Raw genomic sequence first — 27890 nt, 5'->3', positions numbered from 1 at the left:
AAGCCAAAAGTCCAGCTTTCTAGAGATCTGAGAAAAAAGAAGTGAATACAAAAGGGGAGTCCAGGACAGCTTTATCCATTCTGTAAAAGGGGCAGTTTCCTATAGGAGGAGCTTAAAGATGAGAATTGGATAGTAACTCTCAGGAAAGGAATGGAATTACAAGGTATTAATGAACACAGTCAACTTTCTAAAGTAGAATCCTAGGTAGATCTGGAAGGCACTAAGAGCCATATAATCCCCTCTTTTTATAAAGCCTCAGAGGTGGAGTGATTGAGCAAAGTTCACAGCACTACAAGTATTAGGACCTAGGAGACCACAACCAGGGCTCTGGCCCCAAGTCCGATGCAGTAGGACGGGGTTACATTAGTTAATGTGTGGGCAGGGAGCCACAGCCACTGCCCCTCTATAAGTACAGGTGGAAAGAACTATTATTGACTGGGGGCACACCCCTGGAAACTTGGGGAGCAAAGAAATGCAGTGAATACGGAGCTTGTACCAGCCTGTCCAGCTCACCTTACAGGAACAAGATAACTCTGCTGCTGTTTAAATTAAATTTGTGAAGGTTTCCAGAGCTGTCAAAATATAAAGAATTTTCTCTAAAATTTTTAAATCAAAAAAAAAAAAAAAAAAAAAAGAAGGTGGGCCCAGTGGTTAGGATTCCAGGCTTTCACTGCCATGGCCCAGGTTCATTCCCTGGTCAGGGAACTGAGATCCCGCAAACCACGTGGCGTGGCCAGAAGAAGAAGGGTGGGGGCGGGGAGTTCTGTTGGTTTCTGCCCATGGCCTTAATGAGAAAGCTAGTGAAGAACTCTCCAGGGCCAGGAAACCAGGGTGACGGAAGCCTCGTCTTCCAATAAGGCCAGATGTGGGTGCTAAATGTTGCCTATGATGGCTGCCAAGACGGAGAAGGGAGGCACTGGGACTAGCAAAGTGATGACAGCCCTTCCTCCTGTAGGTTCTCCAGGGGGAAGACTTAAGGGAGAGCAGAGGCACCCGGCTCGCCTTGCCAGGCCCAAGGCCTTCCGAAGTACCAGTTGCCAAGGCTTCAGATACACAGGGCAAGTGCCAGGGTCCTGGAGAGAGCAAGGACGAAAGAAAACATGAAATAAAGGAGGTGCAGATGTAGAACCAAATATTAGAATTATTGTCCCTCACACGGCCAGGCTACCTGCTTTCAGTCCAGAGGAATATGTAGCTGTTTTTCCGAGAAGGCCTGTTCAACCCTTTGGCAGGACAGCACACTGGGAGTCCTGCTTTGCCTCCATTGTTGACTGGGCTGGGTGACTTGGGCTGAGCCAGGAAACATACCTTGGCCTGGATTTCCTTCACTGGGAATAATACCTGTTCTGCCTGCTTCATGGGGTTGTTGCAAAATCTGATAATGGACATAACCTTTCTGCAAAAACCATAAAGCATGCTTCAAATGGAAGGTGACAATATTACTCTTCCAATGACTAGGAGCCCTTCAGAGGTTTGGCCTGTGGGTAGAAACTCCTAGAAACTTGGTTCTTTAGCCGTCACTCTGCATACCCCTCTTCCAAGGAGGATAGCCCTGACAGGCAGAGGGTGGGGGGTGGATCAAATGTCCAAGAAGGCAAAGCTGGACACCTCAGTCAGATATTCTAGGCTCACCAGCCTCCACGGATGCCAAGTTATTTCTCACACTGAATCTAAGGCTTTTCTTTTACTACGTATGCTTGCTTCCTCCTGTTCTGCCTGAAGATTTTCTCTACTTGCTAAAATATGGTATCATTTTTAGTGTTTATCCACTGAAGACACTCACTATTGAAGAACATGACCCAAAGTTGCTAAACTGCAATCTAGAGTATGGAGTCCAAGTGTAATAAAAACCAAGCCTATGTTTTTGGAAGGAGCTAAGGACAGAGTTAACCCTCAAACCCCTTTATAAAGTTTCAGTCTCTTCCCTAAACTTTTCCCAGACTCACATCATTTTACTCTACACAGGAATTTTGGGGGGGCTGCTATCTTGGGGAGAAATACCTGCATGTGTCTTCAAAATGTTGAGAGCTCAGCCTTAGTGCAAGAACATTTGTTAAGTGTGCTTTTAATAATGGAAGGATAATAAGGAATTCCAATTAAGATAAAATTTGGATGGACTTCCCTGGTAGCGCAGTGGTTAAGAATCCGCCTGCCAATGCAGGGGACACCGGTTCGCTACCTGGTCCGGGAAGATCCCACATGCTGCAGAGCAACTAAGCCCGCTACAACCACTGAGCCTGCGCTCTAGAGCCCACAAGCCACAACTACTGAAGCCCGCGCCTAGAGCCCGAGCTCCGCAGCAAGAGAAGCAACCGCAATGAGAAGCCCATGCACCGTAACAGAGTAGCCCCTGCTCGCCGCAACTAGAGAAAAGCCCGTGCGCAGCAACAAAGACCCAACACAGACAAAAATGAAAAAATAAATTTATTTAAAAAAATAAAGATAAACTTTGGAAATCATCGAGGAAGTTTGGTTTATGGTGGGAAAGGTCATGCCCTGGTTCTACTCCATCTAAGGTCTTTACCTTGCTGGGTTCATTTCCCCTCTCTGTACTCCAAGCACTTTCAATTATGGACTACTTCTCTTGGCTATGAACTTGGATAAATGCTACCTTGTTAGCTAATAGTACCCTTAATTATATTAATGATTAATAGCTAATTAGTCACAATGCTATAATACTTAAATGGAGGCTTTCTTTCAGCAGCTCCCTGTCTCAAGCGCACGCGCGTGCACGCACACACACTCACACACATATCCCCTTCCCTATTTCTGGCCACAGAAAAAGCACGGCTCTAAATATGTTCTTCTGACCACCCTGGGTGATCTCTGAATTTCTCGTTTTTATTAGCTGTCCCATTACTCTAGCGAATGACCACTACTGCTTATATTTTGCCTCTTTTATTTCTGTCTTCTGCCACACTGCTCTTCAGTAACAAGGAGGCCAGAGTCAAGTTGTTTGTTTCCTTACTTTATTTCATAAACCAAAAAAGCTCTTTTGCTTCTAAATCTCACTCGGGCCTACTTTTCCTCACTTCACCTTTCCCTAATCTTAACCCGCCCCCTACTTCGTGGAATCCCGCCCCCCAGAACCCAAAGCTCCCTCCCACTCTACGTTTTGGCTTCCTTTCAGCAGCCACGCCCCCAAACCCAAGGAGAGCGGTGCGCACGCGCACTCCACGCCTTTACCTGGGTGCCCGGGAGTGGGTGGAGTGGGGGAGGCGGGGGTGGAGCGGGAATCGGCAGTTTTGTGGGCGGCGGAGCGCTCACGATGTGGCAGGAGGGAGAAAAGGTGCGCCGGGGCCGGCCCCGAGGGCTGCGCATGCGCGCCGCCGCGCCCAGCGGCCGGGATGCCAGGGGGCGGGCGGAGGGAGGTGTCGGGCTCCCCGTAGGGCGGGGGGGCCGGAGAGGGAAGGGGCCGCGGGCGCGCGCGCGCTCTCGCCGCCGCTCGCCCTCCCTCCCTCCCTCCCTCCCTGCCCTCCTCTCCGCACACACAAGCACACACGCACACCCCCTCCCCTGCCTCCCTCCCCGCGCGCCGCCCGCCCCGCCGGCCCCGCTCGCCCTCGCGCGCTCGGAAGGGAGTCGCGAGACGTCGGAGCGGCGGCCACGTAGCGCTGCGGCGGCGGCGGCGGCGGCGGCGGCCGAGGCCGGGACTGCGGAGCGGCCCTGAGGACAGACGTTGGGCAGGGGGGAGGGGCCGGCCCGGCCGGTGGTTGTTACTCGAGCGCCGCGGCTACAGGCCCCCCGCCGCAGGGATGGACCGCCGAGGCGGCGGTCGGGGCGGCGGAGGCGGAGGCGGCCGGCCCGGGTGAGTAGGGGCCCCTGCCCCCAACGCACACGCCACAGTCGCGGCTGCGCCCCTGGCAGCAGCCCTTCCTCTCCGCCGCCCGCTGAGCCGACTGGGGCTCTGGGCGCCGGGTGAGCCCTTCTCCAAGGCAGCTGCGTCCAGTAGGCCGGAGCAGCCCCCATCCGGCGGGGAGGCCTGGGGCGCTGCGCTCTTCTGGCCCCGAGCCTGGGCCGGGGGCGCCCGCTTCTGCACCTTCGCCCCCTCCTTCCCGGACCCGGGCCGGACTCCAGTTTTGCAGAGTCCGCTCGCCCCGCGGCCCGAGGGGAGGCTGGTGTTGCACGGGTTAGCGGGCCGAGGGGGAGGTTTGCACCGGTCCTCCTCCGAGGATTCGCCTGTCCTGAAGCTGGTGGCTTGCACCCCCTGCCTCCCCTTCCCTGCGGCTGCGCCCAAACCCCCAACCCCCGGGAGTATTGTGCCGCCTGAGATAAAATGTATCTAGTGTACACCCGCCCAACACTCACCCGGAGGGTAATGCAGACCTTTCTCCTCCCCCACCACCTCCTCCCCTCCAATCAGGCTGTGCTTGAGATTCTTAGATGGGAGCCACTAAAGGTAGTGACACCCGCGTTACATCTGCACAGAACATGTTCATTGTCGAGGAATGTCTCCTGTAGAAATGATAAATGCCCCTGCCTCACCCTCGAAGACTGTCTTCACGGTTTAAGATCCCATATGCTCTTCTTGAAAAGAGCCAGTCTTTGATCACATCTAGCATATCCCTCCCCCACAAAACACACACACACACTTCCTGATTGCGGAACAGTCCCTGTCATCGCGGATCCATTGTCAGGAATGGCTTGTGCCAATCAAAGGAATGTGCTTTTGCCTTTGGAGAAGGGTGCCTTCCACAGCCATGTTCTCAGGATGGTGCTGCGTGAGTCTGTCTTTGATTGTCCCGTGTTCAAGCATCATTATTACAGTGTTTCCCCTATATACATCTCCCATGGACCCTCAGTAATACCTGAGTGGTGCTTTTTTCCCAGTTAATTACGTACGTGTGGTGTGTGGGAATTTCATTGTATTTTAAATTTCATTTATTTTTGTTGTAATTTTGAACATCTGTGGTCAAGGCATAGTAAATATATAGGGTGATATTTTGGGAAGAACGTGTATTTTTTCCCAGAGATGGTCAGGTCCATATTGTTCTGGGAATGGCAGCTAGCACATGCCTTGTTGACACATGTGTATGCTTAGGGAACGAAGAGCTGCTGTGGCTGGCATGTGAGAGTGTGTGCAGGTGATGTTCCCGGGTAGGGCTGATTTGAGAGTGGTGAGCTGTACTGTCATAGGGCTGGCAGGCATCTTGGATGTTTGTATCAGGACCGTGCACATGTATTCAGATAGATACTACCTTTAGTATAATTTTGTTTAAAATGTTCACTTCTGAGTTTTAGGGATTCTGGAAAAGTCTACTTCAGTGGTTCTTAACCTTTCTTTGGAGTCATGGAAGCCTTTAGGACCCTCTTCTCGGTGAAATAGACACATAATTTTGTGTGCAATTACAGTCATCTTGAGCCTGGTCCTGGGACCTCAGGTTAAGATCCATATTATGCAAAAGTGAAAGGAATTTGAGTTTTGTGTTTTGCTTTGTTTTGTTTGTCCCTTGAGGATTGGCATTACTTTGGTCCTGAGCAATAAGCAACAAAGTAGATTAAATATGTATCCTTGTGTTCTGTTCTTTGATTACAGTGAGTTAGGTATTTGTAAGGTATCATTTCCCCGTCTTCCTGTAAAGAGATGTACGTGAGAGTTTCAGAAACAGTTAAAACTGAACTCAAAATAACTTGCCTAAATTTGACCAGTTGATAACGTATGTTCCTTGCACTATCTTCTAAATGTTGTACATTTCAACAACAGTCAGTGGTCTGTTTTGTGATGCCTATCTGGAATTGTTTTGTGTTCTTTGAGGTTGATCCCGTCTCTTAAAAGAAGGCTTTATCATTCCTGTAATAGAGCACCTGCTCTGTGAAGATTTTTCAACTTTATTAAATATGATTTCATGTCTTTTTTCAGGGTGACGTTGCCATCAGAATCATCCATTTTTAAATGTTGTTTTAATGGGAGGATTTTCAATAAACGTGGTTGAAGTGGCTTATATTACAGGTTATATATTTTTTTCATGTCATGCCTAAAGTTTTACTGTCAGAAAGTATTTGCCTATCCTAAACTCAAAGTATTTCAAAGTTGCAAATATGTTGCTTTTCTTTGTCAGGGTAGTATAGTGACACATCATTAAAATCTCAGGGGACGGTGTGCTTCCTTGATTTAATATTGCAGAACCTCTTCTAACCAGTCACTTACCTAGTTAAACACCCACACACCACAAAGCAGCTGATCATGTAACTCATATGGCTGTGAGAACAGCATTCTCTCTGCCAGATTCAGAGCTTGGAAGCTGAAAAACAATTGCATAGCAGTGAAACCCTTACGGAGTAGTGGTGCCAGTAGCGCACTCTCATTAATACAAACAGCTTGCTTTAGTTTTTTCAATGCTCTTTGTCAGACACCCTTCTTCAGACACCCTTCCCTTGGGAGGTTTCAGATCAGCAGCTCCTACTCAAGGGAAACAGCACCTACTTTCTGCAACTGTGGCCTCAAGATCTGATTCGTGACACCCAGAGCTGTTTCCATTTCTGCTCTAAGTATGGGAAGTAATCTTGTAGTGTGGTAAGAAGATACTTTTCAAGTCTGTAGAAAAAAGTTGATTAGTAATGCCGCTGATGTGATTTTGTTTTTGAATGTCTGAAGCCTATCAAAGAAGTAAACTGTAAAAGTGAATTGCTTAAAAAAATCACCTTTTTCTCAAGAGTTTTAGAAAATTTCACCAAAAAATGTGAATATACTCTTGAGTTTCATTTCCCTTGTTCTAAAAAGTCACTTGATTTTGAATCATAGCCTTTGGACCTAGTTATTCTGAAGGAGGTGACTGAGTTTCCTTGCTGGGAATTCCTGGGTCTTGTGCCATGGTTTTAGGTATGATATTTTTCTCATCTTTGTCATCCTTTCAGACAGCACTTGAATTTACTTTGATAAAGGAGAGCTGCTGTTGGCGTTAGTGACGTTAGCTGAGGGAGGATCACGGAGATGGCTCTTTGGAGCCAGGTAGAACGAAGTTTGAATAAAGCACCACTGGCTTTATGGCATTAGACAAGTCACCTTGACCTCTCTAGCCTCAGTTTCCTCATCGGCAGAACAGGATTTGTTATAGGTATTAGAGATAATATATGCAAACTTCTAGAACAGTTCCTGGCACATAGGCACATTAAGGACTCAATAAATGGTAGGACACAAGTGATGTGGGAGTGAAACTACAGATCATTTTGGCTTACAGGATTTAGAGGGCTGGTTCTGCGATCTGCATACTTTCATCTGTGCTGATTTGGGGTGAAAAAATTGCAAATATTTGACTTGGAGCATACCTAAGACTTGCAGGTGCACTGTGCTTATTGGAACTTTGATTTGTTGCTCTATGGCTGGCTGAACTTCGTGGAGACAATAAAACTTGGCTCCAAATTCTACAGTGTTACCCACAGGCTGTGCTTGTTTTAAGCCTTTACAGAGCTTATGTGGTGAAAGGGGTGTTTTAGGATATTAGCGTAGCTCAATAAGTTCTGTGTCCAGAGTTGAATCACGTGCAAAGCCTTGTGTAAATTTTCATGGTTAATGCAAGCCATAAAGTGCTTGGTAGAATCAGTGAAGACATCAGATGCTTTAGTTAATCTGTTTGTTTATATAGCAGTTACCTTTGATTTTTGAAGACACTTATGAACATTTTTTCTTAAAGAATTCCCATTGCTCTTCTGAGGTTTTTAGTCAAGAAGGCAGTTTTATGGTAAACTATGACATTATCTTTTTCTTTTTTTAAATATAGTTTAAGAGACTGGTTACTTTGAAAAGTAGATTCAAGAGCATGTATACAGTTTTATTCAGTGCATAGAGCTTTTAAAATAGGATTTCTTGGGTTCTATAGAATTAAATTATTCTGTCATTTTTGCAGAATATCACTGTGTTAAGTCTATGAACCCGCCAAAGTTAGCTAGAGACTTTTCAGATAAGGTAGACACATCGGTAATGCATTAGGATTTACCTCAAGGGAATCTGCTAAGCCTTATTTTCTTTTGTTATTGAGCCACCTAGGGGCTTGCCCATCAGTGGAATCAGTCACTAGTATTGGGTTGCTGATAAAGAGGGGTTGGCAAATAATGGTCTTAGACTCTCCTTAGACTTTGCAGAACACTTGAAAAAACTTAACCTCGGCCAGAATGTATAATATTAATAACACCATCATTAATGTTATGTGAGCCCAGACTGACTAAACAAATAAAATTTAGATGATTGAGTTACATATTTTTTTCTCCACTATAATACATTTTGCTAAGTAAAATTTTTCTTGGAAAGGGGTGCTATTTTTTTAATTATTATTTTTTCTAGTTTACTAGAGTCAAATGGCTTAGCAGATAGCTAGTTGCTTTTGTCAGTTTCTTGATAGATGAACCAGTGTGTGGTGAGAAGGGTTTGTTGGAAGAGAATAAGAATGGAAATGATGCAAAGAATGGCTCCTAGCCTGATTTTTTGGTCTTTACTATGCACGTGGCATCAGAGGGTTGTGACTCTACCTGGATTTCACCAAGATATGCAGTGGTGGGTGATTCCTTTTGTCTTTAATGCTAGTGTAGAATATAGTCTTTTACACACATTTATACTTTTCAGCTTTGGAATTTTGACTCAGTTTGGGGAATTCAGTGGAATATAACTTCTTAATTACACTGCGTGAGCTATAAAATGAGTTCTATAACTAGGTCCTTATGAATTGTTTTCACCCTTCTGAATGTATCATTTTAATAGATCTAGAGTAGTATCAGTGGCCTAGAAACATTGAAATACATGGGAAGTGTTTCATTTTCTGAGGGGGTGGCAAGGAGAGTGTTTATGATCTCACTTTTGTGCATAAATAAATATGTATTTTTCCCCAGTTCCTCTTAAAACTGTGACCCGGATGCCCAGGGACTTTTCCTGTATTAATATACTAGGAGCTAGAGTTTGAAGTTACCTTGCCTGAAAGATCCTGAGCCCTTCAGTTTTCTTTTTAGCATACCAAGCATACAAAGTCCTTTAAATTAACTCATCAAAAGTTTGGAAAAAACCTAAATGCCCATCAGTAAGAATTGGATAAATAAATGAACATATGTTCATGCAATTGAATAAATTTTATATGGCTACAAAAACGAATGAAGAAACTATATATTACTCTGGAAAATCTCTAAGCCATATGTAAGTGTAATACAGTATGTACTCATTTGAGTATGGCATATAAGATGCACCCATATCATTATATGTAAGAATAATTAGTTTCTTCTCATATAATATTCCACTGTATGCATATATTATAATTTATTTCTCCATTCTACCATTAATGGACATTTGGATTGTTTCTGGTATAGCTGTCATGAGTAATGCTGCTCTATTCACTATATTCTCTTCTGTATTTAAAATTTTTGATCCATGCAAGTGTATACTCCATAATTTTTTTTAATTTAAAAATTATCTCATTTCAAATGGCTAGTTTCCTCCTGTCAGGTTGTGGTAAAGAAAGTATACACTTCTGCATCTATTCCAACTTGTCGGGGGTTGTAACAATAACCAAAGGACAGTGTGTTCTGCCTTTCAGTATCTCCTCCACCTTTTCATCACCTCAAATGGAAAGTTAGATTTTTTTTCTTTAAAGATGACTTGTGTCTCTAAGGTCAGGTGGTACAGTGAGTACCAAAAAACGTCCAGAGAAGCCAACTGTTGCAGGGTTGTACTGTTCTAAATCTAGAGCTGATGTTTATTTAATCCCTGTAACACTGTTTCTCGAACTTTTGGACCATGATCCACAGTAAGCAGCAGTATATGCATGCCTACATTTTTCACTCACATACATGTCCCCACCCACAACTGAAACAAAAGCTTCATGAAACAGTATTTACCATCTGTGAGGCAGTCTGTTATTTTACTCTATTTCATTTGTAAAAATTGGGTTGGGACAGACAGTTTGAAAATCACTGCCCTAAATAGAGCTTAACAAAAAGTACTTTCCTGAAGTAGGTGCTAAGCAAATGCTTACTGGATTAAATGGGGGGTGGGGGAGTGATAAAACGAAAAGCTGGGCTTAAAGGTATGAGTTTGAAAGTAGAAAGCTAAGAAATGTGGCATGAAGAAAATCATCATATTTATGACCTTACTCCATATAGAGGAGTAATTCTTAAAGACCTGAAACTCTGGAAAGGTTAAGGTTAGATTCTCATTTTGCTTAGCATTTAAACGGTGTTCTTCTGAGAGGTAGGACACCTACTATTACTTAATACACACACAAACACACACACACACACAGACGAGCACTGGCTACCTGTTTATTCATTAAGTTAGGTAAAATTAAGAGGACTAAGAAATATGTACAAACAAATATATACAAATATATACAGTGTAATCTTTAACACAGAGTCTGGTTTAAACAACAATTTATTTGTGTAGAGTCATTACAGAATAAAAATACATCGAGGACTCAGTAGTGAATTTTTACTTCTATGTGAAAATCAGATGCTGGGCTTGGACTATGTTTCAGAGACAGCTCTATCAGAAAAGCAATCATCAGAACCTGGTTCTCTGGAAGGACAAAACTTAAGAGTTACTTGGTTGGAGTTGTCTTCCATTTCCATACCCAAAGTTATGTATACTGTGAATATGTCTATATTTTTATTTATTTATTTATCTACCATTTAATTCTCATATAACCCTTTGAGGTAGGTATTATTATCCCCATTTTGCCAACAGAGAAATTAAGAGAAAATGAGGCTATGTAACTTGCCAAGTTGAATGTATTCTTTTCTTGGCATTGAGATTTTATAGGAAAAGAGCCATCAAATCATTTTATTTTGCTAATTGAAAAATTAATTTTAAAATTGAATTTAAAAATCCATAAATATTTCTGGCTTTTAGAAGCCAGAGACTGAGTAAGTAATTTGTTTTAATTTTTTTATCTTTTATTTTATGTATTTTTTTTGGCCACACCATGCAGCATACGGGATCCTAGTTCCCCGACCAGGGATTGAACCCATGCCCCCTGCAGTGGAAGCGCAGAGTCCTAACCACCAGACCACCAGGGAAGTCCCTGGGGTTTTTGTTGTTTTGGGGCTTTTTTTGGCTGCATTGGGTCTTCGTTGCTGTACGCGGGGTTTCTCTAGTTGCAGCGAGTGGGGGCTACTCTTCGTTGCGGTGCACGGGCTTCTCATTGCAGTGGCTTCTCTTGTTGCAGAGCACAGGCTCTAGGCGTGCGGGCTTCAGTAGTTGCAGCACGTGGGCTCAGTAGTTGCAGCACACAGACCCCCTAGAGTGCACGGGCTTCAGTAGTTGCAGTGCGTGGAAGGAAGTCCCTATTTTAATTTTTAAATTAATGTACAGTAAAATTGACATTTTGGCATGTGTACAGTTCTTTGAGTATCAATACCTGTATAGATTCATGTAACCACCACCACAATCAGGATACAGAACAAGTCCATCACCCAAAGACTCCTTCTGTAGTCCCTTTTCATTCATACTCTCCCCCACCCTCCACTCTGACAACCATTGACCTGTTGTCCATCTCTATAGTTTTGTCTTTTGGAGAATGCTGTGCAAGTGGGATCATTCAGTATGTAACCTTTTGAGACTGGCTTCATTCACTCAGCATAATGCCTATGGGATTCATCCAAGTGTTTGTGTGGATCAACAGTTTGTTCCTTTTTATCGCCAAGTAATATTCCACTGTGTGGATGTACCACAGGTTGTTTATTCATTAACCGGTTGAAGGACGTTTGGCTTGTTTCCAGTTTGGGGTGAATGTAAGTTCTCATTTCTCTAGAGTAAATACCTAGGAGTGGGACTGCTTGATGCCATGGTGTGTGTACGTTTCACTTTATAAGAAACTGCCAAACTGTTTTCCAGAGAGAGTGTGCCCTTTTGCATCTCCACCAGTAACATATGAAAGTGCCATTTGTTCTGCATCTTTACGATACTTGAAATTGTCAGTATTTTTAATTTTAGCCATCCTAGTGGGTATGTAGGAATAATTCATTTTGAGCCTTATGACCTTATGACCAGAATCTGGGTGATAGGCCCAGCTCTGCCATCAACTAGCTGTTGACCTTACAGGAACCATTTAACATTTTAAAGCCTCATCTTTCCTCATCTCTCATATAATGGAGAATATTGAATGTGTTATAAGTTCTCTTGCAGCTCCCCAATTCATTGGTATGGAAAGATAAATCCTTGGCAAGAGGACAGATTTCTGTTGCTTGTGCAAAAAAAAATCTATTGACTGATCTCAGCTAAGGTACATATTTATAGATAGAATCTATGTGAAATAACTTGATATTTATAACTATAGTTTAGCTCTAGCTAAGCATAGTAATACTGTGACATGTCATGTCTATAAGTTAAAATTATATAGCTAATGTTGCAGTTAACATTGACAACCTAGAGTCTTTGGCTAATGTCTGATGTTTTTATAGTAGAACTATTTCTCAGCTTTCTAGGTTTATAGTTTACAGTAAGTTTAATAGCAAATATTTTGCCATTTTCAGTTGTGAACAGGGGATCACTTTTTAAAAATTACATATTTGGGTACTTAATGTCTTATTTGAGTGTGAAACAAATTGCTTCTATAGCATTATGAAGAATAGCTTTATTATTTTTCTAAAAAATTGTACAGGCTTATCCAAAATTATTTACAGATTACAGAAAATATAAAGAAAAAAATAAAATATCTCCTTCCCCATCTTTACCCCTGTCCTGAGATATCTCTCAATATGAGCATATATATGCATGATTGTATATGCAGAGTTTTACATAGTGAGATTGCATGATTCCATTCCCACATGTTCTTTAGTCTTTTTTTTTTCATGTGGACATATTTTTGGGTCTGTTAATATAAACCTATGTCATAATTCATTCGGTTATGTAGTATGCCAGTGTCTGTGTATATCATTATTTATGTTTCAAATTTTTGTTATATTAAATAGTGCTATAACGAATGCCCTTGTGTACACATCTTTGTATACCTGTGGTATTATCTACTAATGAGGAATTTTCGATGGCTGGGTCCAAAAATATGCACACTTCACACTTAGGAAAATAGTGCTAAGCTGTTCTAAGGAAGGTTATTCCATATTCACATAGCATTCTGAGCTATAGTCGGCCATACCAGCTGATGTCAGAAGTCAGTCAGGTTATCTTGGCATTAGCCAGTTTGGGATTTAAGCCATAAAACATACCTATACGTGTTTGTAGGTGGATCCTGCTGAAAAAACCCAGCCCGTTTCGTAATTGATAGTCTTTACTAAGTAAACCTGAAAAAGTTTTAAAATATCAAAGTTAAAAAAAACAGTTTTTTAGGGAATTCCCTGGTTGTCCAGTGGTTAAGACTCTGAAGGCCCCAGTTCAGTCCTTGGTGGGGGAACTGAAATCCTGTAAGCCTAGCGGCACAGCCCGCTCCCCCCCACAAAAAAAGTTTTAAAAAAACTCACTTTTGAGAAAAACTAATAAACCAACTTGCTTTTTTAATTCAAAGAAAATCTTTTAATTAATGTGATTATATCAATTTGTGTTATCCCAGTAAGTTCTCTTTTTTAAAATAAAAAATTTTAAATTTTGGAATAATTTTAGATTTACAGAAAAGTTACAAAGCGAGTACCTATATACCCCCTCATCCGGTTCTCTTCTTTTTTCTTCCTCAAAATGAACACATATGCATTTATTTCTTGGTTATAAAAAGAAAACCTTGGATTAAAATCTACACTTAAAAATATTATAATAACAGTACAACTAACTGTATATAGAAATATTATAAATTGTGGTTGATAATCTTTAATAACTGTGTGGTCTTTTTGTGGTTTATGGAATAATGGTAGAGTTTAAGGTCCAATGCTCTTAAAAGTTTATTTTCCTTTTTTTTATAACTATGCTTCCATTTCCTAACCTATTACTGATACTTAGAGTTTTACCTAACAGCCATTTAAGATAAAATAATTTAGTCTTCCACATTACTCTGAAACCTAAATTGAAAACAAATATTTCTTTAAAAGCAATTACATATTTCCAGTGCTTATTACTTGCTCCACATATATTATAAAAGTTGAGTGCTTTATATTAGAGAAGTTAATCTGAAATCATTCTTAGCTAAATTCATTGCTCTCTTATAATTGTTAGAACAAGTAAAATAAAATGGTAGGAACATTAAAGTTGGAACATTTTTATTGTATGTTTGGCAAACTATGAAAATGAACATTTGAAAATTACTTCACTATGTTGACATTTTGTTGTTTAGTTATAAAAGTAGAAATATGAAAATATTGCATATGGTTATATCTTATGAATAAAGTAGAAGGCCATATAAACACAAAGCATAATAATAATTATAACGTTTGTATAGGATTTTGAGATATTTTTCACATATATTACTCTTAAAAATTTTTTTCATTTCATTTAATTTTTTATTGAAGTATAGTTGATTTACAATGTCATCTTAGTTTCAGGTATACAGCAAAGTGATTCAGATATATATATATATATTTTTTTTTTTTTCTTTTTTAGATTCTTTCCCTTATAGGTTATTACAAAATACTGAGTGTAGTTCCCCTCATCTAGTTCTGTTATTGTTTACAATCATACATACACTAAGAAACCAACACTGGTACATTACTATCAACTTAACTCCAAACTTAATTCAGATTTCACTAGTGTTTCAACTAACATCATTTTTCTATTTGGAAACATCCTAAACCAAGCTTTTAAACTCTTTACTTGAATAAGCTTGAATATCTGTTCATAGATTAATTTTAGTCATACAGTGTACCTATGTATATACCATATATAATGTATCTGGATGTCTATATTTGTTTAGACAAATTTAAGTTTTCGTTGACATTATTATCTTTGAAAGTTATCTTTTGGTGTTCACAGTCATTCTCTCCAAGGCTATTTTAGGGTAAGTGTGAAGGTCTTTTTCCCCACCCTTCTTGTGTCCATGCAGGAAAATGGTTGATAACATGGATGAGTGTAGCTCTTGCACAGTGATAACCCTTTTCAGTCCAGTTACAGGTCCCTGTCTCCAGGAGCACATGGAAAATAGCCACCTTTTGTTTACTAGAACATTAACTTGTGCCAGATGGTCACACTGTCTGCAGCGTCTGGCTCTGAGAGAATATAAGTATTAAGCAGTTCTTGAAGGAGAAAAAGGTGCTGGTCTTGAGGCAGAATACCATTACAGATGGGGTACTACTTGAGTATCTTTCACTCTGCACTTGCTAATGCAGAAAGTCCCTCCTGAGGCAAACCATGACATCCCCCAAACGCTATATTAATTTAAATCATTCCCTGAAACAGTTTATTTTATGGAAGGGGAGGAAGAAATTGACAATATCACATGCATATGGATTTTTAAAAATCACTTTCCTCCCATCTTAAACAGAACTGTTGAGTATTCTTTCCATTAGCTTACACGTCCTTTTTTTTTTTTTTTTTTTTTTTTTTTTTTTTTGCGGTACGCGACGCGCAGGCTCAGCGGCCACGGCTCACGGGCCCAGCTGCTCCGCGGCATGTGGGATCTTCCCGGACCGGGGCACGAACCTGTGTCCCCTGCATCGGAAGGCGGACTCTCAACCACTGCGCCACCAGGGCAGCCCTTTTTTTTTTTTTTTTAAAGTAATTAGAATGTTTTATATATTTTATTTATTTATTTATTTATTTATTTATTTATTTATTTATTTATTTATTTATTTATTTATTTATGACTGTGTTGGGTCTTCGTTTCTGTGCGAGGGCTTTCTCTAGTTGTGGCAAGTGGGGGCCACTCTTCATTGCGGTGCGCGGGCCTCTCACTATCGCGGCCTCTCTTGTTGCGGAGCACAGGCTCCAGACGCGCAGGCTCAGTAATTGTGGCTCACGGGCCCAGTTGCTCCGCGTCATGTGGGATCTTCCCAGACCAGGGCTTGAACCCGTGTTTCCTACATTGGCAGGCAGATTCTCAACCACTGTGCCACCAGGGAAGCCCTTACACGTCCTTTTAAAAGAAAATAAAAATCCTCCGAAGCATTCTACGAAACAAAAATGGTGGTCAAGAAAAGCTTCATGAAGAAGGTACTTTTGAGCTAGGTCTTGAAAGGTGGCTAGGATGTTATGGTCCTGTGGATGGCGGGGGGAATGATGTTCTAGGTAGAAGGAAAGAATGACATAGTCAAAGGTTTAGAAGTGGAAAAAGTCAAGGTTCATCTGAAAAATAGCCTGAGGATGTTAGGTGGGAGGGGAGGTCTTTGGGAGCCAAGACTGAAAAAGTCAGTTGGGCGCAGATGGTGGAGGGCTTTTGAATGCTTTGCTAAGGAACTGAACTTTATTCCAAGGCTCCAGAAACCAGTAAAGGTTTGTAGCTAGGGAGTGACATGATCCAAATTCTTTAGGAAAATGTAGTTTAAAAAATCTCTGTGTAATGTGGTTTGAAAGAGGGAGGCAGAAAGACTGTTGTGATCTGTGTATGAGGTGATGAGGGCCTGAACTCCGAGGTTACGTTAGCAATTGGAACAGGGAGGACAGGGCAGTTTTTAAAAACAGGACTTGTTGGTTCATTAGATATTGGGGTAAGGTAGAAGGAACAAGCCCAAAATGAATATGAGGTTTGGGTCCTCAGTCAGAGACTATAGCTGCTTCATTTGGGTCTTCCACAAACTTGACCCTAAAATAAGAACTTAAAATCAATAGCATCCTAGAACTGAGGAAAAGTATGTAGCATCCTTGTTTTAGAAACAATAAAATGGAGCCTTAGAACTGAGAATACCTGATATTTGCTGGCTCATGATGGAGGGAGAAAACCAGGGAAGGAAGAAGGTAGTTTTTCATTTAATGGTGAGAACCATGGCTATGGCCTGTACTTACATCTGACTTTTATGCAGTGAAATGCTTACGGCCATTGCACTTACGGTGATAGCAACACCACAACACTGAATAAGAAGAGAATCCTGGTCACCTCATGGTACAGCAGATTTAGAAAATCATCTAAAATGGTCTTCTGCACACCCACAAGTCTCTCTATATAAACATACATGTACTTTGTTTGGATAATGGTTTCTTAGTTCGACCTGTAAATATGAAGGTGGCAGAATGTACTGTGTGGTATATCAGCTGGAGAACGCATATAAAGCAGCTTTAATGGCAGTTCTTACTAAAATATTGGCTATGTACTTAAGCAATATAGATCTAAAACCTTACCTGTAGCCAGATCTACATAGTAAGTTCCACATGAAGACAGAAGTTTGTGGTTCAGTTTTAGTGTCCTGTCCCTGAAACATTAAAAGCTAACTTAGTATCTGGGTTACAGTAATGTCTACTCTCTAAAGGCTGGATTCTGATCTTGACTGAGTGATGACCTTACTAGGCAAAGTGTTTGACTTCTAACATGTTTAATTTTTCTTTTATACTTTTGATCATTCTGTGTTAGCGTATTTGGGATTAAAGTTTTATTAAATCAGAAATATACCATAAGACCTGTATGCAGAAAACTATAAGACACTGATGAAAGAAATTAAAGATGGTACAAACAGATGGAGAGGTACACCATGTTCTTGGATTGGAAGAATCAATATTGTGAAAATGACTATACTACCCAAAGCAATCTACAGATTCATTGCACTCCCTATCAAATTACCAATGGCATTTTTTACAGAACTAGACCAAAAAACCTTAAAATTTGTATGGAGACACAAAAGACCCCGAATAGCCAAAGCGGTCTTGAGGGGAAAAAACAGAGCTGGAAGAATCAGACTCTCTGACTTCAGACTATACTACAAAGCTACAGTAATCAAGACAATATGGTACTGGCACAAGAACAAAAATATAGATCAATGGAACAGGATAGAAAGCCCAGAGATAAACCCACACACCTATGGTCAACTAATCTATGACAAAGGAGGCAAGGATATGCACTGGAGAAAAGACAGTCTCTTCAATAAGTGGTGCTGGGAAAACTGGACAGCTACATGTAAAAGAATGAAATTAGAACACTCCCTAATACCGTACACAAAAATAAACTCAAAATGGATTAGAGACCTAAATGTAAGACCGGACACTATAAAACTCTTAGAGGAAAACATAGGAAGAACACTCTTTGACATAAATCACAGCAAGATCTTTTTTGACTCACCTCCTAGAGTAATGGAAATAAAAACAAAAATAAACAGATGGGACCTAATGAAACTTCAAAGCTTTTGCACAGCAAAGGAGACTATGAACAAGATGAAAAGAGAACCCTCAGAATGGGAGAAAATATTTGCAAACGAGTCAGTGGACAAAGGATTACTCTCCAAAATATATAAACAGCTCATGCAGCTCAATATTAAAAAAAACAACCCAATCCAAAAATTGGCAGAAGACCTAAATAGACATTTCTCCAAAGAAGACATACAGATGGCCAAGAAGCACATGAAAAGATGCTCAACATCACTAATTATTAGAGAAATGCAAATCAAAACCACAATGAGGTATCACCTCACACCAGTTAGAATGGGCATCATCAGAAAATCTACAAACAACAAATGCTGGAGAGGGTGTGGAGAAAAGGGAACCCTCTTGCACTGTTGGTGGGAATGTAAATTGATACAGCCACTATGGAACAGTATGGAGGTTCCTTAAAAAACTAAAATTAGAATTACCATATGACCCAGCAATCCCACTACTGAGCATATACCCAGAGAAAACCATAATTAAAAAAGACACATGCACCCCAATGTTCATTGCAGCACTATTTACAATAGCCAGGACATGGAAGCAACCTAAGTGCCCATTGACAGATGAATAGATAAAGAAGATGTGGTACATATATACAATGCAATATTACTCAGCCATAAAAAGGAACAAAAGTGAGTCATTTGTAGAGACGTGGATGGATCTAGGGACTGTCATACAGAGTGAAGTAAGTCAGAAAGAGAAAAACAAATATCATATGTTAATGCATATACGTGGAACCTGGAAAAATGATACAGATGAACAGGTTTGCAGGGCAGAAATTGAGACACAGATGTAGAGAACAAACGTATGGACACCAAGGGGGGAAAGTGGTGTGGGGTGAGGGTGGTGGTGGGATGAATTGGGCGATTGGAATTGACATATATACACTACTATGTATAAAATGGATAACTAATAAGAACCTGCTGTTTAAAAAAGTAAATAAAATTAAATTTAAAAAAAAGTACACACAAAGTACTCTACACTTACCATAATGTATAGCTGGGTTTTTTTCTATTTAATAATAAATATTTTTTCTCCCGCAAAAAAAAGAAATATACCATATTGCTTATAGTTTTTAGAGATATAAAATTTAAGTTGTATAAAAGAAAATTAAATGTAGTCATAATACAGAGGGATTTTCAAACTATATTTTACGTCTTCTGTAATTCCTTAGTCAAAAGATTAATTTAGAGTTAATTGTAGTTGTCATAAAATATTTTTTCTCCACTGTTGTCAGGTTATAGTGTCCTGTATGTTTCTAAATTATATTATTTTTGGTCTTTCAAAACCCTTTTTATATTATAGAAATTCTCAAATATAAAAAAGAAAATATAATGAGCCGAAATATACCCATATCCCAGCTTTAACAATTATTGTACATGGCTAATTTCATATATATCCACCCTCACTATAATTCCCTCCCTCCAGTTACTTTGCAGCAATTCTAAATGTCATATATTATTTTTATATACAAAAATTCTTTTTTTAAAAAAAGACAGGGCTTCCCTTGTGGTGCAGTGGTTGAGAGTCTGCCTGCCGATGCAGGGGAACGGGTTCGTGCCCCGGTCCGGGAAGATCCCACATGCCGCGGAGCGGCTAGGCCCATGAGCCATGGCCGCTGAGCCTGCGCGTCCGGAGCCTGTGCTCTGCAACGGGAGAGGCCATGATAGTGAGAGGCCCGTGTACCGCAAAAAAAAAAAAAAAAAAAAAAAAAAGACAATACGATGATTATTACTAAAAGACTTCCTGACCATCATTAAGTGTTCAGTGTTTTTTTAAGTCTTTTGTCATTTACAGACAGTTCTGGGTGTACTCTGATGCTTTTGCAAAAATGTTCCTATAAAAGGGTTTCATCTTCAAGGAATTCATGGAAAAGACTGACAAGTACAGGTTTTTGGTAACTGACTATACTGCTGAACTGAATGAATAAGCATTTTCAGAACTCTAATGGAAAACTGATGATTTCATAAAAGTGGTAACAAAAGATCAAGATGAAAAAAAATTATTTACATGGGACTGAGTGAACTGATGAGGATGATTATAATTTTTGTGACTTCCTGTTTGAATTTAAAAAAAATCCCACAACGACTCAGAGGCAAAAAATATACAAATCAATTTTCACTGCAAAGTAAAGGAACTGTTACAGTGGAGGATTACTGGACTGAATGTCAATATTATGACAAAGTATGAGTGTGTTTCGTGTATAGTATGAGTGTGTTTCATGTTTGGTAATTGCAATCATTGTTGCTTTTGTTGTGGTCATCCATTTACAATGCTTGGTGTCAGTTTATCTCTTGTAAAAATAAAATACAGTGTGTGTGTGTGAAGAAAAAAAAAAGACAACTTAATACTATGATTACACTAAAAGACTTCCTGACCATCATTAAGTGTTCAGTCAGTGTCTGTACTTCCCAATTGACTCATAATTGTTTTTTCAGTTAGTGTTTTCAACATTTAGACACAGGCTAGAATGTTGAATTAAGGTCCAAAGAAGTGTGGTTGGTTAATATGTCTGTTAAGTCTCTTTATAAGTTCTCCTTCCTTTCTTTTTCTTTCTTTTTCTTTCTTTTTCCTTGGAATTTTTGTTGAAGAATCCCTATCATTTGTTGTATAGTCTCCCATAGTCTGGATTGTGCTGATTGTATCCACGTCATATCGTTTAACATGTTCCTCGGTGCCTTTTACTTCCTGTAAATTGGCTTTTAGATCTACAGGCTTGATCAGATTAAGGTTCAGTTGTTCTTGTGGGTGTGGGGCAAGACTAATAGCTGGTGGGGTATAATTCTACCAGGAGACGTACAGTGCTGGTTGTTTCTTCTTTGGTACTGTTACCAGCCACTGATGATCTTTGCCTATATCTGTTCATTCATTATGGGTTGCAAAATAATACCAAACACTATAATTTCTTCTTCAATTATTAGCTGGAATACTTCTATAAAAAAATTTCCCCTTGGGCTTCCCTGGTGGCGCAGTGGTTGAGAGTCCGCCTGCCGATGCAGGGGACACAGGTTCGTGCCCCGGTCCGGGAAGATCCCACATGCCGCGGAGAGGCTGGGCCCGTGAGCCATGGCCGCTGAGCCTGCGCATCCAGAGCCTGTGCTCCGCAACGGGAGAGGCCACAACAGTGAGAGGCCCGTGTACCGCAAAAAAAAAAAAAAAAGAAATTTCCCCTCAACAAATACTTAGTTTCCTTGAGGTACAGACCTGATAGGAATGGCAGACTAAGTGCTTGATTCTCGCCCTTCACTTACCAGTTTTCAGAAGAATGAGTTGGTTCTCTTAGCGTCCTCTAAAGGTGACCAATGGATTTAAGCATATTTGAAACGTTTCAGTGCATTACTGTTATTCATCCTTGTTGATACTCAGTTGTCCTGTTTTTGTCCATTAGGAGCTTATCAGGCTGGCTCCTGAGTCTTTTTTTTAATATATAAATAAATTTATTTATTTATTTATTATTTTTGGCTGCGTTGGGTCTTCGTTGCTGCATGCAGGCTTTCTCTAGTTGCGGTGAGTGGGGACTACCCTTCATTGCGGTGCGCGGGCTTATTGTGGTGGCTTCTCTTGTTGCGGAGCATAGGCTCTGGGCATGCGGGCTTCAGTAGTTGTGGCACGTAGGCTCAGTAGTTGTGGCTGGCAGGCTCTAGAGCACAGGCTCAGTAGTTGTGGCACACAGGCTTAGTTGCTCCGGGGCATGTGGGATCTTCCCGGATCAGGGCTCGATCCTGTGTCCCCTGCGTTGGCAGGCAGATTCTTAACCACTGCGCCACAGAGAAGTCCCTCCTGAGTCTTTGTTTTAAAATAATTTTTTTAATAGATTTATTTATTTTTATTTATTTATTTTTGCCTGAGTTGGGTCTTCATTGCTACAATGCTGGTTTTCTCTAGTTGCGATGAGCGGGGGCTACTCTTCCTTGCAGTGCGCGGGCTTCTCATTGCAGTGGTTTCTCTTGTTGTGGAGCACGGGCTGTAGGCGCACAGGCTTCAGTAGTTGTGGTACATGGGCTCAGTAGTTGTGGCTCATGGGCTCTAGAGCACAGGCCTCAATCTGGACCTCATTATGTTCTCAGTACTGAGCTAGACACAGGCTAGAATTTTGAAGCAGTATTTTTAAAAGAACTACCTCTCCTCAAGGGGCTTATAGTCTTTAAAGTTTCTACTTTTTTATTCATTTGATTTATTTATTCTGTATACATTTTTTAAAATAAATTTATTTATTATTTTTGGCTGTGCTGGGTCTTTGTTGCTGTGCACGGGCTTCTCATTGCAGTGGCTTCTCTTGTTGCAGAGCATGGTCTCTAGGCGCACAGGCTCAGTAGTTGTGGCTCACGGGCTTAGCTGCTCCGCGGCATGTGGGATCTTCCTGGACCAGGGCTCGAACCTGTGTCCCCTGCATTGGCAGGCAGATTCTTAACCCCTGCGCCACCAGGGAAGTCCCTCTGTATACGTTTTGATGTGGTAAAATCAGATTTTGATTTTCTCTTATTTGATTAAAGCAAATCTTTGATTTTATTGTATGACAGGTATATATCAGAATGAGATGAAGGTCTAAAATAAGTTACTTTTTATAATTTGAGAAAATCTAATGTGTAATAAAAATGAATAAAATTAATTTAAAGAGATAAAATCTGGAAATGATACATATTTTACAAACCTATTGCCATATAGGAACAGTAGTATATTTGTTTTTTGCATAAATGCATAACCATATAATTTATTATCCAGACTGGGAGACATGTGTGAGAGGGGCATTATTAACAATTAATCTGGGCTTCCCTGGTGGAGCAGTGGTTGAGAATCCGCCTGCCAGTGCAGGGGACATGGGTTCAATCCCTGGTCAGGAAGATCCCACATACCGCGGAGCAACTAAGCCCGTACGCCGCAACTACTGAGCCCGCATGCTGCAACCACTGAAGCTCACGCACCTAGAGCCCACGCTCTGCAGCAAGAGAAGCCCCCGCAATGAGAAGCCCGCACACCACAACAAAGAGCAGCCCCCGCTCTCCACAACTAGAGAAAGCCTGCGTGCAGCAACAAAGACCCAACACAGCCAAAAATAAATAAATAAAATAAATAAAATTTTTTAAAAAGTTAATCTGGGAGGGCTTCCCTGGTGGCGCAGTGGTTGAGAGTCCGCCTGCCGATGCAGGGGACACGGGTTCGTGCCCCTATCCCGGAAGATCCCACATGCCGCGCAGCGGCTGGGCCCGCGAGCCATGGCCGTGGAGCCTGTGTGTCCGGAGCCTGTGCTCCGCAACGGGAGAGGCCACAGCAGTGAGAGGCCCGCGTACAGCAAAAAAAAAAAAAAAAAAAAAAAAAAAAAAAAAAGTTAATCTGGGAGAAACAGGTATAAGCCAGGACTTTGCTCATTAAAATAGGATATAAGGCCACCCTGTCTAAGTGGCAATATTGTAAGCTTCTGAAACCAGGGCTCATATGTATCATGTTCATAGTTATGTCTGTGGCACCTCACACATGGTAGGTACTCAATAAATATTTGTTGAGTGTTACTGAAAGTCTGCTGGTATTTTAAGGCTTGGTGTAGATTTAAGTGTTTTTTATGCTTAGTTAAATTACGTTTGCACTTTCATCAACACTTGCATCTAAATGATCTTATACGTTGAATCTGAATAGGTTTGATGAATTCATTTAGTTTTTAAGTTTAGGATCAGTTGTTTGGTTTATTGTAGAAATAATAGGGACTTCCCTGGTGGCACAGTGGTTAAGAATCCGCCTGCCAATTCAGGGGACACGGGTTCGAGCCCTGGTCCGGCAAGATCCCACATGCCATGGAGCAGTGAACCCCGTGCACCACAACTACTGAATCCCGCCCCCCTAGAGCCCATGCTCCACAGCAAGAGCAGCCACCGCAATGAGAAGCCTGTGCACCACAACAAAAGAGTAGCCTCCTCTCCCCGCAACTAGAGAAAGCCCGTGCACAGCAACGAAGACCCAACGCAGCCAAAAATAAATAAATAAATAAATAAATTTATTAAAAAAAAGAATACATGTCCATTGTAAAAATATTAGAAAGCCTAGATTACATTACCTCTTTACCAGCAACCCTCACCTCCACTTCCAAAAAAAGTCATCGGTCCTCCGATTGGGTTTTATTTTAAGGGAGAAAAGAGTATAGCAGTTATATACTCAACTAGTTCTTACTCTCTCAGAGCCCCTCTCACCTTTTAGTCAGCAGGCCTTAATTTCCTCTATTTATGAAAGAGACTAATACTTACTTGACAGGAACTTTGTGATCCTAGATAGATGTGGGGTTTTGGCGGGGAGGAGCTGGGGAAGGAGGGAGCAGTTACTAGAACAATGGTTCTGTGATCAAAACTCTGATTGCTCTAGCCACATTTCTTAAAGGTGTTGCCAAAAGGAGTTGGTAGAAATTTTACATTGATGTGAACCAGTGTGAAAACTCTTTGATTTTGGTGAGGGAAGTATATCTAAAGATATTACAAGAAAAACCCACATTACTAATTAAAATATTTTCTTCAGTATAAACAGGTGAAGGGGAATTAGTCTTGGTCATATGTCCCCAGGCCTTCAACTGGGCAACCTGCTTGGTCACGTTGGCTTGATTATCTTGATCACCCATTGGATTTGGGTTGTGACAAAAGTTGTTTAAAAACAAAACAAGTAGGCAAACAAGTATTCAGGTTTTTGACTGATTACATCTATTTATAGCACATATATTGCGAAGAGCTGTGGTTTTCTTTAGATTAAGAAAAGCATCCTGTAAAGATCATCCTCCCCACATAAATGTTTCCTCCACCCACTCATTTGTCTGCAAGCCAGGAGTCTGTTCACTTCCTCTTGGGCCCAGTGCCTTTGCTGTTCATAGACTCATTTTTTAGACATTCCAGTGCAGTTACAATATAAATGTCTAAAGTGTGTATTGTTACTAATTAATTTATTTTATACCCTCAAAGTAACTTCTCTGGGGCTTATAGGGAGATAGTGTCTTGGAACAGGTTGTTCACTCAGAAATGTGGATGTTTGGGATTTTTGTCTTTCTGAAGTATGCATAGTATTGACAGCTCAATATAGAGAACCATGTTTTGGGAGAAAGCAATTAAGAATTCTATGTGGAAAAACCTTTGTATATTTGAACATCTTCCACCAGCTTTCCCTGCTCAGGTTATTACTGACCAATTATTGAACCAGGGAGCAAATAGTCAAGCGTAATTTTGTGTGATGCTGGGGATTTTTGCGCCTCACAAGCAGATGGTTAAATTGCCACATGTTCTATAGGTTAGCCTTGAGTTAACATTTTAGTGTTATCTCACCAATAACTAACAGAAGCTTATCAATGTGATACATGTATATGTGTGCGTGTTTTGTATATGTATGTGTTTGTAAGTACTGTGCTTTTCTTCCCTTAAACTGAACAGTTGAGATGTGTTGTAGCATGAAGATGTATTGACTTTTTTTCCTCCTCTGCTTTACCTGTTATATGGCATTTAATGAAAGAATCTTGCTCGAAAGTTGCAGATCCCTTGAGGGCAACAAACACTACACTCAGAGTGAAACTAGGTTACTGCTTCTGCAACATGCAGTGGTTTGTATCAAAAGCTGTTTTTGTCTTAACTTTGAAATTATCCCCTTTTCTTTGAAGTGGTCATATTTTAATTTGGAGTGGTTTTAAATTTTAGAATTTCCTGAATTGAACATTAAAATGTTTTGATATTTTCTTATGTGGTTGTATACACAAGCTTATAGAAGGCTTATCTCCGGACAGCGTATTTCTTCAATAAGACCAAAGGGAAAAAATACTTCAGATTTGAGAATGTATTAAAGACTGATACAATGAGGTATCACCTCACACCAGTTAGAATGGGCCTCATCAGAAAATCTACAAACAGCAAATGCTGGAGAGGGTGTGGAAAAAAGAGAACCCTCTTGCACTGTTGGTGGGAATGTAAATTGATACAGCCACTATGGAGAACAGTATGGAGGTTCCTTAAAAAACTAAAAATAGAGCTACCATATGACCCAGCAATCCCACTCCTGAGCATATACCCAGAGAAAACCATAATTCAAAAAGACACATGCACCCCACTGTTCATTGCAGCACTATTTACAATATCCAGGTCATGGAAGCAACCTAAATGCCTATCGACAGACAAATGGATAAAGAAGATGTGGTACATATATACAATGGGATATTACTCAGCCATAAAAAGGAATGAAATTGGGTCATTTGTAGAGACGTGGATGGATCTAGAGACTCATACAGAGTGAAGTAAGTCAGAAAGAGAAAAACAAATATCGTATATTAACGCATATATGTGGAACCTAGAAAAATGGTACTGGTTTGTAGGGCAGAAATTGAGACACAGATGTAGAGAACAAACGTATGGACACCAAGGGGGGAAAGTGGTGGTGGGGAGGGTGATGTGATGAATTGGGAGAATGGGATTGACATGTATACACTGATGTGTATAAAACTGATGACTAATAAGAACCTGCTGTATAAATTTTATATATATATATTATATATATATATATATATAATATATATATATAAAGACAGAGTGTTTTAGGAGGGTATTCCAAACAGTTTTAGGTAGCTATGTTATAGATTTCCTTAGCTTTTAAAATATCTGAGCTTTTATGATTTAGTACTTTGTGTTTTTGGTTTGTTTTTTTTTTTTGGTACGCGGGCCTCTCACTACCGTGGCCTCTCCTGTTGCGGAGCACAGGCTCCGGACACGCAGGCTCAGCGGCCATGGCTCACGGGCCCAGCCGCTCCGCGGCATGTGGGATCTTCCCGGACCGGGGCACGAACCCGTGTCCCCTGCATTGGCAGGCGAACCCTCAACCACTGCGCCACCAGGGAAGCCCCATAGTACTTTGTGTTTTAATATTGGAATCATCTTTTTAGTATAACCAAGAGAAGATTAGGCACTTTTTATTAACTATTTACTATTACTACTTATTGTGATAGATAATCTTTTTTCTTTTGGTTGATATGTTCTGAAATGAGGTAGAGATTAAGCTTGTGGCTTTATCATACTTTTTCATCTGTATATAATTTTTTAAAGCTTAATAAACTAACCTACTCTAATAAATTCCAAAATGTTTTCTTGTAATGGGTTCCTTGTGGTAAAAGGTGTTCCTTCCCAATCAGCATTTAAACACGCTCCAGTCTCTCCCATCTTTAAAAACCGGATGCAAACCCTTTGTCTGTTTGGAGTCTGGTTCCGGCTGCCATTCCCTCCTCCTCACAGGGTGGGCTGGTTGATTGAGCAGGCCCCACAGCTAGGAGTGGTAGCTCCAGAACTCAGCCCAAGTCTGAGCCCTTAACCATTATACTAATTAACTCAAGACGGCTGTTTTTCCAGGGAGAAGGAGGCTGTGGAAGGACAAGGTGGCCTTTATGTTAAGGAATTATTCAGCCACTAAATTCAGTGGCCATTTTTCTCTTACTCAGTGTTTTAGCAGCATTTGATGCAGCTGAACAGTTCTTCTTTCTTGAAGCTTAATCTCTTGGCCTCTGCGCATTGCAGTTTAGTGTTTTCATTTTACCGCAGTGTTAATTTCTTCTCTCTTCCTTGTTGGCTTTTTCTCCTGTGCCCATAGGGTGCCCTAAAGCTTGCTTTTCTCTCTCTATCCTGTCTTCCCAGCCCCGAAATGTAAATTCTGTATGTCGCTGTCTCCCAAATACATGGGTCCAGTCCTGACTTCTCCCCTGATCTTCTATCCAGTTGACTACTTGATGTCTCTGCATAGATGTCTAATTTGCATCTCA

At 40.8% G+C, this 27890-nt stretch overlaps 1 protein-coding gene across 2 annotated transcripts in view; it reads left to right on the top strand.

Annotated features, from left to right (window-relative positions):
• Positions 1 to 3399: 3399 nt before the first annotated feature.
• ZNF652 (zinc finger protein 652) overlaps positions 3400 to 27890 on the top strand; it is a 66101-nt gene continuing 41610 nt past the window's right edge. For both annotated transcript variants that reach the window (XM_081219984.1, XM_081219983.1), the window contains exon 1: positions 3400 to 3808. The gene's annotated coding sequence lies outside the window, so the exon portion shown is untranslated. The remainder of the gene's footprint in view (positions 3809 to 27890) is intronic.

The sequence above is a fragment of the Mesoplodon bidens genome (genome assembly GCF_964165515.1).
Source record: "Mesoplodon bidens genome assembly, chromosome: 19".
NCBI lineage: Eukaryota > Metazoa > Chordata > Mammalia > Artiodactyla > Ziphiidae > Mesoplodon > Mesoplodon bidens.
This window is presented reverse-complemented; position numbering and strand designations above follow the sequence as displayed.